The sequence below is a fragment of the Anarhichas minor genome, unplaced genomic scaffold (assembly GCF_050575085.1).
Source record: "Anarhichas minor isolate MPS153535 unplaced genomic scaffold, ASM5057508v1 ptg000085l, whole genome shotgun sequence".
NCBI classification, from domain to species: domain Eukaryota; kingdom Metazoa; phylum Chordata; class Actinopteri; order Perciformes; family Anarhichadidae; genus Anarhichas; species Anarhichas minor.
Genome location: NW_027466531.1, coordinates 278,645 through 295,017, shown reverse-complemented (window position 1 = coordinate 295,017; position 16,373 = coordinate 278,645). Strand labels below are relative to the sequence as shown.

Sequence of the window (16,373 nt, the reverse complement as noted above, 5' to 3'; positions counted from 1 at the left end):
CCGATAGAGTCAAACCTCATGACATGATCACATGTTTCCTCTTGACAGGGAGCAGAGAGGGGAGGGGCTCTGAAGGCTGTATACAGCCGGCCCCCGTGTGGCCTGTGCGCCGTCACGCTTCCTTTGATTCCCTTTACATCCGATTGTTTTCTGCCCATACATGTAGCTGTATTATATCTGCCGTGCACCAGTGCACCGCCAGTCTTCATTATATTAATTCGGAAACTGCTGAAGATGACTTTTACGCACGTGCCCAGGCTCAATGCACCATTCACACTTGACTGCAAACATTTCAGATGCCAGACGACATGATTTCCGAATGGATTCAGTCACAGCTGCTGTGTCATTGAGTGACAGTAAATGTCTAGTACACTTAAAGCCTCCCCTGTATAGCTCTAAGAATTCCCTTTAAAGGCCGGAACAGCGCCACTTTTTTTTCATTAGCCCAAAAATGCTACTAGCGCAGTCCTCGTTAGTTTAGTGGATAGTATCTCCGCTTGTCACGCGGAAGACCAGGGTTCGATTCCCTGACGGGCAGTTTTCTACCAGTTGCTAGTAAGACAACAGCCATTTAACACAGAGACGATACATATCAAGCATGTTCCTGCTGTCAGAGACCGCTTCACATTAACGATATGATTGCCTACCTCGGCATGCATGAAAGGTTGCGCATCAGAATGGAAAATTCTGCTTCTTTTCATCCAGTTTGCTGGGAACGCTAGTCAGAACACTTTGATTGTGTGGAGGAAAAGCTAACCCTGGGGCAGTTGTACTTACCCAGTTTCTGACAATTCCACTACGTAGAGTGTTATTGTGTGGAGTAAGCAGGAACAAAGAATACTGTTTCCGCCCAGTTTCGAACGGGGGACTTTTCGCGTGTAAAGCTAACGTGATAACCACTACACTACGGAAACTGCTGAAGATGACTTTTACGCACGTGCCCAGGCTCAATGCACCATTCACACTTGACTGCAAACATTTCAGATGCCAGACGACATGATTTCCGAATGGATTCAGTCACAGCTGCTGTGTCATTGAGTGACAGTAAATGTCTAGTACACTTAAAGCCTCCCCTGTATAGCTCTAAGAATTCCCTTTAAAGGCCGGAACAGCGCCACTTTTTTTTCATTAGCCCAAAAATGCTACTAGCGCAGTCCTCGTTAGTATAGTGGATAGTATCTCCGCTTGTCACGCGGAAGACCAGGGTTCGATTCCCTGACGGGGAGTTTTCTACCAGTTGCTAGTAAGACAACAGCAATTTAACACAGAGACGATACATATCAAGCATGTTCCTGCTGTCAGAGACCGCTTCACATTAACGATATGATTGCCTACCTCGGCATGCATGAAAGGTTGCGCATCAGAATGGAAAATTCTGCTTCTTTTCATCCAGTTTGCTGGGAACGCTAGTCAGAACACTTTGATTGTGTGGAGGAAAAGCTAACCCTGGGGCAGTTGTACTTACCCAGTTTCTGACAATTCCACTACGTAGAGTGTTATTGTGTGGAGTAAGCAGGAACAAAGAATACTGTTTCCGCCCAGTTTCGAACGGGGGACTTTTCGCGTGTAAAGCTAACGTGATAACCACTACACTACGGAAACTGCTGAAGATGACTTTTACGCACGTGCCCAGGCTCAATGCACCATTCACACTTGAGTGCAAACATTTCAGATGCCAGACGACATGATTTCCGAATGGATTCAGTCACAGCTGCTGTGTCATTGAGTGACAGTAAATGTCTAGTACACTTAAAGCCTCCCCTGTATAGCTCTAAGAATTCCCTTTAAAGGCCGGAACAGCGCCACTTTTTTTTCATTAGCCCAAAAATGCTACTAGCGCAGTCCTCGTTAGTTTAGTGGATAGTATCTCCGCTTGTCACGCGGAAGACCAGGGTTCGATTCCCTGACGGGGAGTTTTCTACCAGTTGCTAGTAAGACAACAGCCATTTAACACAGAGACGATACATATCAAGCATGTTCCTGCTGTCAGAGACCGCTTCACATTAACGATATGATTGCCTACCTCGGCATGCATGAAAGGTTGCGCATCAGAATGGAAAATTCTGCTTCTTTTCATCCAGTTTGCTGGGAACGCTAGTCAGAACACTTTGATTGTGTGGAGGAAAAGCTAACCCTGGGGCAGTTGTACTTACCCAGTTTCTGACAATTCCACTACGTAGAGTGTTATTGTGTGGAGTAAGCAGGAAGAAAGAATACTGTTTCCGCCCAGTTTCGAACGGGGGACTTTTCGCGTGTAAAGCTAACGTGATAACCACTACACTACGGAAACTGCTGAAGATGACTTTTACGCACGTGCCCAGGCTCAATGCACCATTCACACTTGACTGCAAACATTTCAGATGCCAGACGACATGATTTCCGAATGGATTCAGTCACAGCTGCTGTGTCATTGAGTGACAGTAAATGTCTAGTACACTTAAAGCCTCCCCTGTATAGCTCTAAGAATTCCCTTTAAAGGCCGGAACAGCGCCACTTTTTTTTCATTAGCCCAAAAATGCTACTAGCGCAGTCCTCGTTAGTTTAGTGGATAGTATCTCCGCTTGTCACGCGGAAGACCAGGGTTCGATTCCCTGACGGGGAGTTTTCTACCAGTTGCTAGTAAGACAACAGCAATTTAACACAGAGACGATACATATCAAGCATGTTCCTGCTGTCAGAGACCGCTTCACATTAACGATATGATTGCCTACCTCGGCATGCATGAAAGGTTGCGCATCAGAATGGAAAATTCTGCTTCTTTTCATCCAGTTTGCTGGGAACGCTAGTCAGAACACTTTGATTGTGTGGAGGAAAAGCTAACCCTGGGGCAGTTGTACTTACCCAGTTTCTGACAATTCCACTACGTAGAGTGTTATTGTGTGGAGTAAGCAGGAACAAAGAATACTGTTTCCGCCCAGTTTCGAACGGGGGACTTTTCGCGTGTAAAGCTAACGTGATAACCACTACACTACGGAAACTGCTGAAGATGACTTTTACGCACGTGCCCAGGCTCAATGCACCATTCACACTTGAGTGCAAACATTTCAGATGCCAGACGACATGATTTCCGAATGGATTCAGTCACAGCTGCTGTGTCATTGAGTGACAGTAAATGTCTAGTACACTTAAAGCCTCCCCTGTATAGCTCTAAGAATTCCCTTTAAAGGCCGGAACAGCGCCACTTTTTTTTCATTAGCCCAAAAATGCTACTAGCGCAGTCCTCGTTAGTTTAGTGGATAGTATCTCCGCTTGTCACGCGGAAGACCAGGGTTCGATTCCCTGACGGGGAGTTTTCTACCAGTTGCTAGTAAGACAACAGCCATTTAACACAGAGACGATACATATCAAGCATGTTCCTGCTGTCAGAGACCGCTTCACATTAACGATATGATTGCCTACCTCGGCATGCATGAAAGGTTGCGCATCAGAATGGAAAATTCTGCTTCTTTTCATCCAGTTTGCTGGGAACGCTAGTCAGAACACTTTGATTGTGTGGAGGAAAAGCTAACCCTGGGGCAGTTGTACTTACCCAGTTTCTGACAATTCCACTACGTAGAGTGTTATTGTGTGGAGTAAGCAGGAACAAAGAATACTGTTTCCGCCCAGTTTCGAACGGGGGACTTTTCGCGTGTAAAGCTAACGTGATAACCACTACACTACGGAAACTGCTGAAGATGACTTTTACGCACGTGCCCAGGCTCAATGCACCATTCACACTTGACTGCAAACATTTCAGATGCCAGACGACATGATTTCCGAATGGATTCAGTCACAGCTGCTGTGTCATTGAGTGACAGTAAATGTCTAGTACACTTAAAGCCTCCCCTGTATAGCTCTAAGAATTCCCTTTAAAGGCCGGAACAGCGCCACTTTTTTTTCATTAGCCCAAAAATGCTACTAGCGCAGTCCTCGTTAGTTTAGTGGATAGTATCTCCGCTTGTCACGCGGAAGACCAGGGTTCGATTCCCTGACGGGCAGTTTTCTACCAGTTGCTAGTAAGACAACAGCCATTTAACACAGAGACGATACATATCAAGCATGTTCCTGCTGTCAGAGACCGCTTCACATTAACGATATGATTGCCTACCTCGGCATGCATGAAAGGTTGCGCATCAGAATGGAAAATTCTGCTTCTTTTCATCCAGTTTGCTGGGAACGCTAGTCAGAACACTTTGATTGTGTGGAGGAAAAGCTAACCCTGGGGCAGTTGTACTTACCCAGTTTCTGACAATTCCACTACGTAGAGTGTTATTGTGTGGAGTAAGCAGGAACAAAGAATACTGTTTCCGCCCAGTTTCGAACGGGGGACTTTTCGCGTGTAAAGCTAACGTGATAACCACTACACTACGGAAACTGCTGAAGATGACTTTTACGCACGTGCCCAGGCTCAATGCACCATTCACACTTGACTGCAAACATTTCAGATGCCAGACGACATGATTTCCGAATGGATTCAGTCACAGCTGCTGTGTCATTGAGTGACAGTAAATGTCTAGTACACTTAAAGCCTCCCCTGTATAGCTCTAAGAATTCCCTTTAAAGGCCGGAACAGCGCCACTTTTTTTTCATTAGCCCAAAAATGCTACTAGCGCAGTCCTCGTTAGTATAGTGGATAGTATCTCCGCTTGTCACGCGGAAGACCAGGGTTCGATTCCCTGACGGGGAGTTTTCTACCAGTTGCTAGTAAGACAACAGCAATTTAACACAGAGACGATACATATCAAGCATGTTCCTGCTGTCAGAGACCGCTTCACATTAACGATATGATTGCCTACCTCGGCATGCATGAAAGGTTGCGCATCAGAATGGAAAATTCTGCTTCTTTTCATCCAGTTTGCTGGGAACGCTAGTCAGAACACTTTGATTGTGTGGAGGAAAAGCTAACCCTGGGGCAGTTGTACTTACCCAGTTTCTGACAATTCCACTACGTAGAGTGTTATTGTGTGGAGTAAGCAGGAACAAAGAATACTGTTTCCGCCCAGTTTCGAACGGGGGACTTTTCGCGTGTAAAGCTAACGTGATAACCACTACACTACGGAAACTGCTGAAGATGACTTTTACGCACGTGCCCAGGCTCAATGCACCATTCACACTTGACTGCAAACATTTCAGATGCCAGACGACATGATTTCCGAATGGATTCAGTCACAGCTGCTGTGTCATTGAGTGACAGTAAATGTCTAGTACACTTAAAGCCTCCCCTGTATAGCTCTAAGAATTCCCTTTAAAGGCCGGAACAGCGCCACTTTTTTTTCATTAGCCCAAAAATGCTACTAGCGCAGTCCTCGTTAGTTTAGTGGATAGTATCTCCGCTTGTCACGCGGAAGACCAGGGTTCGATTCCCTGACGGGCAGTTTTCTACCAGTTGCTAGTAAGACAACAGCCATTTAACACAGAGACGATACATATCAAGCATGTTCCTGCTGTCAGAGACCGCTTCACATTAACGATATGATTGCCTACCTCGGCATGCATGAAAGGTTGCGCATCAGAATGGAAAATTCTGCTTCTTTTCATCCAGTTTGCTGGGAACGCTAGTCAGAACACTTTGATTGTGTGGAGGAAAAGCTAACCCTGGGGCAGTTGTACTTACCCAGTTTCTGACAATTCCACTACGTAGAGTGTTATTGTGTGGAGTAAGCAGGAACAAAGAATACTGTTTCCGCCCAGTTTCGAACGGGGGACTTTTCGCGTGTAAAGCTAACGTGATAACCACTACACTACGGAAACTGCTGAAGATGACTTTTACGCACGTGCCCAGGCTCAATGCACCATTCACACTTGACTGCAAACATTTCAGATGCCAGACGACATGATTTCCGAATGGATTCAGTCACAGCTGCTGTGTCATTGAGTGACAGTAAATGTCTAGTACACTTAAAGCCTCCCCTGTATAGCTCTAAGAATTCCCTTTAAAGGCCGGAACAGCGCCACTTTTTTTTCATTAGCCCAAAAATGCTACTAGCGCAGTCCTCGTTAGTATAGTGGATAGTATCTCCGCTTGTCACGCGGAAGACCAGGGTTCGATTCCCTGACGGGGAGTTTTCTACCAGTTGCTAGTAAGACAACAGCAATTTAACACAGAGACGATACATATCAAGCATGTTCCTGCTGTCAGAGACCGCTTCACATTAACGATATGATTGCCTACCTCGGCATGCATGAAAGGTTGCGCATCAGAATGGAAAATTCTGCTTCTTTTCATCCAGTTTGCTGGGAACGCTAGTCAGAACACTTTGATTGTGTGGAGGAAAAGCTAACCCTGGGGCAGTTGTACTTACCCAGTTTCTGACAATTCCACTACGTAGAGTGTTATTGTGTGGAGTAAGCAGGAACAAAGAATACTGTTTCCGCCCAGTTTCGAACGGGGGACTTTTCGCGTGTAAAGCTAACGTGATAACCACTACACTACGGAAACTGCTGAAGATGACTTTTACGCACGTGCCCAGGCTCAATGCACCATTCACACTTGACTGCAAACATTTCAGATGCCAGACGACATGATTTCCGAATGGATTCAGTCACAGCTGCTGTGTCATTGAGTGACAGTAAATGTCTAGTACACTTAAAGCCTCCCCTGTATAGCTCTAAGAATTCCCTTTAAAGGCCGGAACAGCGCCACTTTTTTTTCATTAGCCCAAAAATGCTACTAGCGCAGTCCTCGTTAGTATAGTGGATAGTATCTCCGCTTGTCACGCGGAAGACCAGGGTTCGATTCCCTGACGGGGAGTTTTCTACCAGTTGCTAGTAAGACAACAGCAATTTAACACAGAGACGATACATATCAAGCATGTTCCTGCTGTCAGAGACCGCTTCACATTAACGATATGATTGCCTACCTCGGCATGCATGAAAGGTTGCGCATCAGAATGGAAAATTCTGCTTCTTTTCATCCAGTTTGCTGGGAACGCTAGTCAGAACACTTTGATTGTGTGGAGGAAAAGCTAACCCTGGGGCAGTTGTACTTACCCAGTTTCTGACAATTCCACTACGTAGAGTGTTATTGTGTGGAGTAAGCAGGAACAAAGAATACTGTTTCCGCCCAGTTTCGAACGGGGGACTTTTCGCGTGTAAAGCTAACGTGATAACCACTACACTACGGAAACTGCTGAAGATGACTTTTACGCACGTGCCCAGGCTCAATGCACCATTCACACTTGAGTGCAAACATTTCAGATGCCAGACGACATGATTTCCGAATGGATTCAGTCACAGCTGCTGTGTCATTGAGTGACAGTAAATGTCTAGTACACTTAAAGCCTCCCCTGTATAGCTCTAAGAATTCCCTTTAAAGGCCGGAACAGCGCCACTTTTTTTTCATTAGCCCAAAAATGCTACTAGCGCAGTCCTCGTTAGTTTAGTGGATAGTATCTCCGCTTGTCACGCGGAAGACCAGGGTTCGATTCCCTGACGGGGAGTTTTCTACCAGTTGCTAGTAAGACAACAGCCATTTAACACAGAGACGATACATATCAAGCATGTTCCTGCTGTCAGAGACCGCTTCACATTAACGATATGATTGCCTACCTCGGCATGCATGAAAGGTTGCGCATCAGAATGGAAAATTCTGCTTCTTTTCATCCAGTTTGCTGGGAACGCTAGTCAGAACACTTTGATTGTGTGGAGGAAAAGCTAACCCTGGGGCAGTTGTACTTACCCAGTTTCTGACAATTCCACTACGTAGAGTGTTATTGTGTGGAGTAAGCAGGAACAAAGAATACTGTTTCCGCCCAGTTTCGAACGGGGGACTTTTCGCGTGTAAAGCTAACGTGATAACCACTACACTACGGAAACTGCTGAAGATGACTTTTACGCACGTGCCCAGGCTCAATGCACCATTCACACTTGACTGCAAACATTTCAGATGCCAGACGACATGATTTCCGAATGGATTCAGTCACAGCTGCTGTGTCATTGAGTGACAGTAAATGTCTAGTACACTTAAAGCCTCCCCTGTATAGCTCTAAGAATTCCCTTTAAAGGCCGGAACAGCGCCACTTTTTTTTCATTAGCCCAAAAATGCTACTAGCGCAGTCCTCGTTAGTTTAGTGGATAGTATCTCCGCTTGTCACGCGGAAGACCAGGGTTCGATTCCCTGACGGGGAGTTTTCTACCAGTTGCTAGTAAGACAACAGCCATTTAACACAGAGACGATACATATCAAGCATGTTCCTGCTGTCAGAGACCGCTTCACATTAACGATATGATTGCCTACCTCGGCATGCATGAAAGGTTGCGCATCAGAATGGAAAATTCTGCTTCTTTTCATCCAGTTTGCTGGGAACGCTAGTCAGAACACTTTGATTATGTGGAGGAAAAGCTAACCCTGGGGCAGTTGTACTTACCCAGTTTCTGACAATTCCACTATGTAGAGTGTTATTGTGTGGATTAAGCAGGAACAAAGAATACTGTTTCCGCCCAGTTTCGAACAGGGGACTTTTCGCGTGTAAAGCCAACGTGATAACCACTACACTACGGAAACTGCTGAAGATGACTTTTACGCACGTGCCCAGGCTCAATGCACCATTCACACTTGAGTGCAAACATTTCAGATGCCAGACGACATGATTTCCGAATGGATTCAGTCACAGCTGCTGTGTCATTGAGTGACAGTAAATGTCTAGTACACTTAAAGCCTCCCCTGTATAGCTCTAAGAATTCCCTTTAAAGGCCGGAACAGCGCCACTTTTTTTTCATTAGCCCAAAAATGCTACTAGCGCAGTCCTCGTTAGTATAGTGGATAGTATCTCCGCTTGTCACGCGGAAGACCAGGGTTCGATTCCCTGACGGGGAGTTTTCTACCAGTTGCTAGTAAGACAACAGCAATTTAACACAGAGACGATACATATCAAGCATGTTCCTGCTGTCAGAGACCGCTTCACATTAACGATATGATTGCCTACCTCGGCATGCATGAAAGGTTGCGCATCAGAATGGAAAATTCTGCTTCTTTTCATCCAGTTTGCTGGGAACGCTAGTCAGAACACTTTGATTGTGTGGAGGAAAAGCTAATCCTGGGGCAGTTGTACTTACCCAGTTTCTGACAATTCCACTACGTAGAGTGTTATTGTGTGGAGTAAGCAGGAACAAAGAATACTGTTTCCGCCCAGTTTCGAACGGGGGACTTTTCGCGTGTAAAGCTAACGTGATAACCACTACACTACGGAAACTGCTGAAGATGACTTTTACGCACGTGCCCAGGCTCAATGCACCATTCACACTTGAGTGCAAACATTTCAGATGCCAGACGACATGATTTCCGAATGGATTCAGTCACAGCTGCTGTGTCATTGAGTGACAGTAAATGTCTAGTACACTTAAAGCCTCCCCTGTATAGCTCTAAGAATTCCCTTTAAAGGCCGGAACAGCGCCACTTTTTTTTCATTAGCCCAAAAATGCTACTAGCGCAGTCCTCGTTAGTTTAGTGGATAGTATCTCCGCTTGTCACGCGGAAGACCAGGGTTCGATTCCCTGACGGGGAGTTTTCTACCAGTTGCTAGTAAGACAACAGCCATTTAACACAGAGACGATACATATCAAGCATGTTCCTGCTGTCAGAGACCGCTTCACATTAACGATATGATTGCCTACCTCGGCATGCATGAAAGGTTGCGCATCAGAATGGAAAATTCTGCTTCTTTTCATCCAGTTTGCTGGGAACGCTAGTCAGAACACTTTGATTGTGTGGAGGAAAAGCTAACCCTGGGGCAGTTGTACTTACCCAGTTTCTGACAATTCCACTACGTAGAGTGTTATTGTGTGGAGTAAGCAGGAACAAAGAATACTGTTTCCGCCCAGTTTCGAACGGGGGACTTTTCGCGTGTAAAGCTAACGTGATAACCACTACACTACGGAAACTGCTGAAGATGACTTTTACGCACGTGCCCAGGCTCAATGCACCATTCACACTTGACTGCAAACATTTCAGATGCCAGACGACATGATTTCCGAATGGATTCAGTCACAGCTGCTGTGTCATTGAGTGACAGTAAATGTCTAGTACACTTAAAGCCTCCCCTGTATAGCTCTAAGAATTCCCTTTAAAGGCCGGAACAGCGCCACTTTTTTTTCATTAGCCCAAAAATGCTACTAGCGCAGTCCTCGTTAGTTTAGTGGATAGTATCTCCGCTTGTCACGCGGAAGACCAGGGTTCGATTCCCTGACGGGGAGTTTTCTACCAGTTGCTAGTAAGACAACAGCCATTTAACACAGAGACGATACATATCAAGCATGTTCCTGCTGTCAGAGACCGCTTCACATTAACGATATGATTGCCTACCTCGGCATGCATGAAAGGTTGCGCATCAGAATGGAAAATTCTGCTTCTTTTCATCCAGTTTGCTGGGAACGCTAGTCAGAACACTTTGATTGTGTGGAGGAAAAGCTAACCCTGGGGCAGTTGTACTTACCCAGTTTCTGACAATTCCACTACGTAGAGTGTTATTGTGTGGAGTAAGCAGGAACAAAGAATACTGTTTCCGCCCAGTTTCGAACGGGGGACTTTTCGCGTGTAAAGCTAACGTGATAACCACTACACTACGGAAACTGCTGAAGATGACTTTTACGCACGTGCCCAGGCTCAATGCACCATTCACACTTGACTGCAAACATTTCAGATGCCAGACGACATGATTTCCGAATGGATTCAGTCACAGCTGCTGTGTCATTGAGTGACAGTAAATGTCTAGTACACTTAAAGCCTCCCCTGTATAGCTCTAAGAATTCCCTTTAAAGGCCGGAACAGCGCCACTTTTTTTTCATTAGCCCAAAAATGCTACTAGCGCAGTCCTCGTTAGTTTAGTGGATAGTATCTCCGCTTGTCACGCGGAAGACCAGGGTTCGATTCCCTGACGGGGAGTTTTCTACCAGTTGCTAGTAAGACAACAGCCATTTAACACAGAGACGATACATATCAAGCATGTTCCTGCTGTCAGAGACCGCTTCACATTAACGATATGATTGCCTACCTCGGCATGCATGAAAGGTTGCGCATCAGAATGGAAAATTCTGCTTCTTTTCATCCAGTTTGCTGGGAACGCTAGTCAGAACACTTTGATTGTGTGGAGGAAAAGCTAACCCTGGGGCAGTTGTACTTACCCAGTTTCTGACAATTCCACTACGTAGAGTGTTATTGTGTGGAGTAAGCAGGAACAAAGAATACTGTTTCCGCCCAGTTTCGAACGGGGGACTTTTCGCGTGTAAAGCTAACGTGATAACCACTACACTACGGAAACTGCTGAAGATGACTTTTACGCACGTGCCCAGGCTCAATGCACCATTCACACTTGACTGCAAACATTTCAGATGCCAGACGACATGATTTCCGAATGGATTCAGTCACAGCTGCTGTGTCATTGAGTGACAGTAAATGTCTAGTACACTTAAAGCCTCCCCTGTATAGCTCTAAGAATTCCCTTTAAAGGCCGGAACAGCGCCACTTTTTTTTCATTAGCCCAAAAATGCTACTAGCGCAGTCCTCGTTAGTTTAGTGGATAGTATCTCCGCTTGTCACGCGGAAGACCAGGGTTCGATTCCCTGACGGGGAGTTTTCTACCAGTTGCTAGTAAGACAACAGCCATTTAACACAGAGACGATACATATCAAGCATGTTCCTGCTGTCAGAGACCGCTTCACATTAACGATATGATTGCCTACCTCGGCATGCATGAAAGGTTGCGCATCAGAATGGAAAATTCTGCTTCTTTTCATCCAGTTTGCTGGGAACGCTAGTCAGAACACTTTGATTGTGTGGAGGAAAAGCTAACCCTGGGGCAGTTGTACTTACCCAGTTTCTGACAATTCCACTATGTAGAGTGTTATTGTGTGGATTAAGCAGGAACAAAGAATACTGTTTCCGCCCAGTTTCGAACAGGGGACTTTTCGCGTGTAAAGCCAACGTGATAACCACTACACTACGGAAACTGCTGAAGATGACTTTTACGCACGTGCCCAGGCTCAATGCACCATTCACACTTGACTGCAAACATTTCAGATGCCAGACGACATGATTTCCGAATGGATTCAGTCACAGCTGCTGTGTCATTGAGTGACAGTAAATGTCTAGTACACTTAAAGCCTCCCCTGTATAGCTCTAAGAATTCCCTTTAAAGGCCGGAACAGCGCCACTTTTTTTTCATTAGCCCAAAAATGCTACTAGCGCAGTCCTCGTTAGTTTAGTGGATAGTATCTCCGCTTGTCACGCGGAAGACCAGGGTTCGATTCCCTGACGGGGAGTTTTCTACCAGTTGCTAGTAAGACAACAGCCATTTAACACAGAGACGATACATATCAAGCATGTTCCTGCTGTCAGAGACCGCTTCACATTAACGATATGATTGCCTACCTCGGCATGCATGAAAGGTTGCGCATCAGAATGGAAAATTCTGCTTCTTTTCATCCAGTTTGCTGGGAACGCTAGTCAGAACACTTTGATTATGTGGAGGAAAAGCTAACCCTGGGGCAGTTGTACTTACCCAGTTTCTGACAATTCCACTATGTAGAGTGTTATTGTGTGGATTAAGCAGGAACAAAGAATACTGTTTCCGCCCAGTTTCGAACAGGGGACTTTTCGCGTGTAAAGCCAACGTGATAACCACTACACTACGGAAACTGCTGAAGATGACTTTTACGCACGTGCCCAGGCTCAATGCACCATTCACACTTGAGTGCAAACATTTCAGATGCCAGACGACATGATTTCCGAATGGATTCAGTCACAGCTGCTGTGTCATTGAGTGACAGTAAATGTCTAGTACACTTAAAGCCTCCCCTGTATAGCTCTAAGAATTCCCTTTAAAGGCCGGAACAGCGCCACTTTTTTTTCATTAGCCCAAAAATGCTACTAGCGCAGTCCTCGTTAGTTTAGTGGATAGTATCTCCGCTTGTCACGCGGAAGACCAGGGTTTGATTCCCTGACGGGGAGTTTTCTACCAGTTGCTAGTAAGACAACAGCCATTTAACACAGAGACGATACATATCAAGCATGTTCCTGCTGTCAGAGACCGCTTCACATTAACGATATGATTGCCTACCTCGGCATGCATGAAAGGTTGCGCATCAGAATGGAAAATTCTGCTTCTTTTCATCCAGTTTGCTGGGAACGCTAGTCAGAACACTTTGATTATGTGGAGGAAAAGCTAACCCTGGGGCAGTTGTACTTACCCAGTTTCTGACAATTCCACTATGTAGAGTGTTATTGTGTGGATTAAGCAGGAACAAAGAATACTGTTTCCGCCCAGTTTCGAACAGGGGACTTTTCGCGTGTAAAGCCAACGTGATAACCACTACACTACGGAAACTGCTGAAGATGACTTTTACGCACGTGCCCAGGCTCAATGCACCATTCACACTTGAGTGCAAACATTTCAGATGCCAGACGACATGATTTCCGAATGGATTCAGTCACAGCTGCTGTGTCATTGAGTGACAGTAAATGTCTAGTACACTTAAAGCCTCCCCTGTATAGCTCTAAGAATTCCCTTTAAAGGCCGGAACAGCGCCACTTTTTTTTCATTAGCCCAAAAATGCTACTAGCGCAGTCCTCGTTAGTTTAGTGGATAGTATCTCTGCTTGTCACGCGGAAGACCAGGGTTTGATTCCCTGACGGGGAGTTTTCTACCAGTTGCTAGTAAGACAACAGCCATTTAACACAGAGACGATACATATCAAGCATGTTCCTGCTGTCAGAGACCGCTTCACATTAACGATATGATTGCCTACCTCGGCATGCATGAAAGGTTGCGCATCAGAATGGAAAATTCTGCTTCTTTTCATCCAGTTTGCTGGGAACGCTAGTCAGAACACTTTGATTGTGTGGAGGAAAAGCTAACCCTGGGGCAGTTGTACTTACCCAGTTTCTGACAATTCCACTACGTAGAGTGTTATTGTGTGGAGTAAGCAGGAACAAAGAATACTGTTTCCGCCCAGTTTCGAACGGGGGACTTTTCGCGTGTAAAGCCAACGTGATAACCACTACACTACGGAAACTGCTGAAGATGACTTTTACGCACGTGCCCAGGCTCAATGCACCATTCACACTTGAGTGCAAACATTTCAGATGCCAGACGACATGATTTCCGAATGGATTCAGTCACAGCTGCTGTGTCATTGAGTGACAGTAAATGTCTAGTACACTTAAAGCCTCCCCTGTATAGCTCTAAGAATTCCCTTTAAAGGCCGGAACAGCGCCACTTTTTTTTCATTAGCCCAAAAATGCTACTAGCGCAGTCCTCGTTAGTTTAGTGGATAGTATCTCCGCTTGTCACGCGGAAGACCAGGGTTTGATTCCCTGACGGGGAGTTTTCTACCAGTTGCTAGTAAGACAACAGCCATTTAACACAGAGACGATACATATCAAGCATGTTCCTGCTGTCAGAGACCGCTTCACATTAACGATATGATTGCCTACCTCGGCATGCATGAAAGGTTGCGCATCAGAATGGAAAATTCTGCTTCTTTTCATCCAGTTTGCTGGGAACGCTAGTCAGAACACTTTGATTGTGTGGAGGAAAAGCTAACCCTGGGGCAGTTGTACTTACCCAGTTTCTGACAATTCCACTACGTAGAGTGTTATTGTGTGGAGTAAGCAGGAACAAAGAATACTGTTTCCGCCCAGTTTCGAACGGGGGACTTTTCGCGTGTAAAGCTAACGTGATAACCACTACACTACGGAAACTGCTGAAGATGACTTTTACGCACGTGCCCAGGCTCAATGCACCATTCACACTTGACTGCAAACATTTCAGATGCCAGACGACATGATTTCCGAATGGATTCAGTCACAGCTGCTGTGTCATTGAGTGACAGTAAATGTCTAGTACACTTAAAGCCTCCCCTGTATAGCTCTAAGAATTCCCTTTAAAGGCCGGAACAGCGCCACTTTTTTTTCATTAGCCCAAAAATGCTACTAGCGCAGTCCTCGTTAGTTTAGTGGATAGTATCTCCGCTTGTCACGCGGAAGACCAGGGTTCGATTCCCTGACGGGGAGTTTTCTACCAGTTGCTAGTAAGACAACAGCCATTTAACACAGAGACGATACATATCAAGCATGTTCCTGCTGTCAGAGACTGCTTCACATTAACGATATGATTGCCTACCTCGGCATGCATGAAAGGTTGCGCATCAGAATGGAAAATTCTGCTTCTTTTCATCCAGTTTGCTGGGAACGCTAGTCAGAACACTTTGATTATGTGGAGGAAAAGCTAACCCTGGGGCAGTTGTACTTACCCAGTTTCTGACAATTCCACTATGTAGAGTGTTATTGTGTGGATTAAGCAGGAACAAAGAATACTGTTTCCGCCCAGTTTCGAACAGGGGACTTTTCGCGTGTAAAGCCAACGTGATAACCACTACACTACGGAAACTGCTGAAGATGACTTTTACGCACGTGCCCAGGCTCAATGCACCATTCACACTTGACTGCAAACATTTCAGATGCCAGACGACATGATTTCCGAATGGATTCAGTCACAGCTGCTGTGTCATTGAGTGACAGTAAATGTCTAGTACACTTAAAGCCTCCCCTGTATAGCTCTAAGAATTCCCTTTAAAGGCCGGAACAGCGCCACTTTTTTTTCATTAGCCCAAAAATGCTACTAGCGCAGTCCTCGTTAGTTTAGTGGATAGTATCTCCGCTTGTCACGCGGAAGACCAGGGTTCGATTCCCTGACGGGGAGTTTTCTACCAGTTGCTAGTAAGACAACAGCCATTTAACACAGAGACGATACATATCAAGCATGTTCCTGCTGTCAGAGACCGCTTCACATTAACGATATGATTGCCTACCTCGGCATGCATGAAAGGTTGCGCATCAGAATGGAAAATTCTGCTTCTTTTCATCCAGTTTGCTGGGAACGCTAGTCAGAACACTTTGATTATGTGGAGGAAAAGCTAACCCTGGGGCAGTTGTACTTACCCAGTTTCTGACAATTCCACTACGTAGAGTGTTATTGTGTGGAGTAAGCAGGAACAAAGAATACTGTTTCCGCCCAGTTTCGAACGGGGGACTTTTCGCGTGTAAAGCCAACGTGATAACCACTACACTACGGAAACTGCTGAAGATGACTTTTACGCACGTGCCCAGGCTCAATGCACCATTCACACTTGAGTGCAAACATTTCAGATGCCAGACGACATGATTTCCGAATGGATTCAGTCACAGCTGCTGTGTCATTGAGTGACAGTAAATGTCTAGTACACTTAAAGCCTCCCCTGTATAGCTCTAAGAATTCCCTTTAAAGGCCGGAACAGCGCCACTTTTTATTCATTAGCCCAAAAATGCTACTAGCGCAGTCCTCGTTAGTATAGTGGATAGTATCTCCGCTTGTCACGCGGAAGACCAGGGTACGATTCCCTGACGGGGAGTTTTCTACCAG

General features: G+C 45.6%; 2 non-coding genes across 2 annotated transcripts; both read right to left on the bottom strand.

The window, feature by feature from the left end:
* Window positions 1-13,913: 13,913 nt before the first annotated feature.
* Window positions 13,914-13,986, bottom strand: trnav-uac (transfer RNA valine (anticodon UAC)). The gene has a single exon. It is a non-coding gene; the product is annotated as a tRNA-Val (tRNA).
* Window positions 13,987-15,977: 1,991 nt separating this feature from the next.
* trnav-uac (transfer RNA valine (anticodon UAC)) lies at window positions 15,978-16,050 on the bottom strand. The gene has a single exon. It is a non-coding gene; the product is annotated as a tRNA-Val (tRNA).
* Window positions 16,051-16,373: the final 323 nt, after the last annotated feature.